Here is a 2,901-nt window from a genome sequence, read left to right as displayed (position 1 = left end):
CTAAAAACTAATTAGGTTCTACAATATCTGAAAAAAATCCTACACTGTGGACAAATAGAGCCTTATTTACGTACCTCTTGTTAAATAATTTTATGGTTCTAGTTCATGTCGATATTGCACAATACATTTTCTCTATATGAGGCAATTTATATTCAACTGCAAGGAAGGTAACATCAGATAACAGTAAAAATGTTCACTTAGCTTTTAAAGACTGCCCCAGGATTTGGAATGATACGATGTGGAGATAATAGATCTTCAGTTTCAAAATGTGGTTTATTCATCATTGCACATAACATTTCACATGTGTATTTTCACAATGTCGCAGGAAAATATAAAAACAAAGAACTTAGAGCTTATCACATATTGCAAAATTTCTCTATGTGTTAACTCAAACCATATCAAAAAAAATATATATGAGTCTGACTTGAACTCAATGAGGCTGAATGCTCCTGGCCTGAGAAACAATCTGACTGAGTCTGACGCAATTGGTGCAGACAAACGTAATATAAGACTTGTAATTGTTTCTCAAACATTCCTGAACACTTTGTAAGTCAAAATAATATTAAGGTAACCTCCATTTTTTAGATTATATATCAGATTTAGTTTGTAGACTGTCTCCTGGACATTCATATTTATGTGAAGATATTTAGTAATAATAGTTGACAACAAAGGTTACAAAATTTGTAGATCTTAAAACGTGAAACTTCCTGTTAGGAGCCAGCCGCGGTGACCGTGCAGTTCTAGGCACTGCAGTCCGGAACCGTGGGACTGCTACGGTTGCAGGTTCGAATCCTGCCTCGGGCATGGATATGTGTGATGTCCTTAGGTTAGTTAGGTTTAAGTAGTTCTAAGTTTTAGGGGACTGATGACCTAAGATGTTAAGTCCCATAGTGCTCAGAGGCATTTTTTTCCTGTTAGGTTGTAATATCCACTACATACCAATAGTAAAATAAATACAACTCCAAACAGAAATGTAAGATTTGCATGTATTTAAAACTGAAATGTAAAAATTGGAAAATTAATGTAGTTGTGTTTTTAGAGCATTTGCTGTTAATTATTTCACAACTAACTTTCATGGTGTAAGATTGAAGTACGAGAAAATGTCGATAACTAACAACAAATTATATTTTCGGAAAAATTGCGGCTGACGACTGGAAAACTATGAACACTGACAGTTATTGGTTTGAAAACCAGTTCACATCTGGATAGAATTTAAGTGGTTCATTAAATTTAGGGCATGCAGCCATGCAAACAAAATTTCTTCCACTGATATTTAAGTGGTATTGTATACTCTTTAACAAAGTAAAAGTTCTGAGAGATCCTGATTTATTACAATATCATATCATACAGTGTCTGACACAGAATACATATGGGAACGTATGACTTTAAATATGACAACTGAAAATTAGTTGTCCTAAGAAGGTTATTTAGATGAAATTGAATGTTCTGGAAGCTTCTCAAGTGGGAAAGGGCTTTTGTAGTAATTATGTTATAGAGCTTGGAAATACATAAAGGGAAAACGTGAAAATATTTTTGCATGAGACGCTGCAAGAAACTGAACATTTTTTACATTCGTTGTACGATTTTCTTGTACACAGTCGAGCGCGTGATGATCGGATTTACATTCTTAAATCCAAGTCATGTGTATGATTTCATCCAAATGAGGGATTTGTCAAGTACAACTCAAGCAGATTTATTCATCAAGAAAACTTTATGTGGTTATGTCTTTAGCAGATTTGGAGAAGTGCACTCAACAGGGTATTGTTGTCCATCGAAACAGATTGGTACAGACTGATAAGGCAAATTCATGCTGACTGTCAAGGCACCATCATGTCACTGCACCATCTAATCAAGGTGTATTCACAATGTCTGTCACATCACATCTAGTCAATTAAAGTCACATGATCTCAACTTCCAAGGCTTTCCTCAACTGTTTTTTACGGCAATTGCAGTCCGCACATGATGACTCTCAGCTATTTTTTTGAACAAAGTGCACATACACTACATGGCGTCTTACATACATAGATGTTGGAGCTGACTTTACATGAAGATGAAATTGATCATATTCGAATGGTTTTCTGCTTACCGGGATAGCTCGTATATTAGACCACAAGACAGAAGTATGAAACTATGCAAAAAAGACTGAGAGCCTGAAAATTGTCATTAGATGGCATAGAAGAGGAATTTTACACACACAACAACCCAAAGAAAAGTCGCGTGGTCACCGCCAGGCAGTGCCTGCCGGGCGCCGGCCACAGCTGTTTACAGATAGCAAGCCCTGCCCCTTCCCGACCGCTTGTCTTCTGTTCACTGCAATGTGACATGTTACCACATGGAGCGCTAGCATCGCTGCAGCGTGCTGTCGACTGTAGTGTTTTTATAACCATTGCCGGTAAATACAATTGGTGTGTGCCGACAACTACAAAATTAATAGAGATGTCTGAAGCTGATGAGGCGCTTTACAACGTGAGGCACCCTGAATACAAAAATAGATTAAGAAGATTGGAGACCTGACCTGACCTGACCTGACCTGACCTGACCTAACCTAACCTAACATAACCCTCTCCTGTAGCAAGGAATCGGAGTGTTATAGTGAGCCTGTCTTCTGAAGATGTAGCAGTTCTTAAGTGAATATTGTGCTTTGTGATATGAAGATACACTTCATTGAGCACATACAGAAATGTATGCTCATCCATTCTTAAGTAATTGATGTACGACTTGACGTCTTCCACTGTAAGCTCACGTAACAAGTTTTGTTGAATGCTTTTATCGTGTCGTTGTAAAACCCACGGCTTCACCCAGATTAGATTAGTTTTTTCGTGCCATAGATCCGTGCTGAGAAGATCCTCGTGGATGTGGAACATGTCGATTTTTTTAAGCTGAAGTAACAATACTAATAGT

At 37.4% G+C, this 2,901-nt stretch overlaps 1 long non-coding RNA gene across 1 annotated transcript; it reads right to left on the bottom strand.

The window, feature by feature from the left end:
• Positions 1 to 254: 254 nt before the first annotated feature.
• Positions 255 to 2,284, bottom strand: LOC126416455 (uncharacterized). The gene is made up of 2 exons (XR_007575462.1): positions 2,087 to 2,284; positions 255 to 1,973 (listed from the first exon to the last, which is right to left on the bottom strand). It is a non-coding gene; the product is annotated as an uncharacterized LOC126416455 (long non-coding RNA).
• Positions 2,285 to 2,901: the final 617 nt, after the last annotated feature.

The sequence above is a fragment of the Schistocerca serialis genome, chromosome 8, assembly GCF_023864345.2.
Source record: "Schistocerca serialis cubense isolate TAMUIC-IGC-003099 chromosome 8, iqSchSeri2.2, whole genome shotgun sequence".
Lineage (NCBI taxonomy): Eukaryota > Metazoa > Arthropoda > Insecta > Orthoptera > Acrididae > Schistocerca > Schistocerca serialis.
The sequence above is the reverse complement of the archived record's forward strand: the minus strand, read 5'-3'. Positions and strand labels throughout refer to the sequence as shown.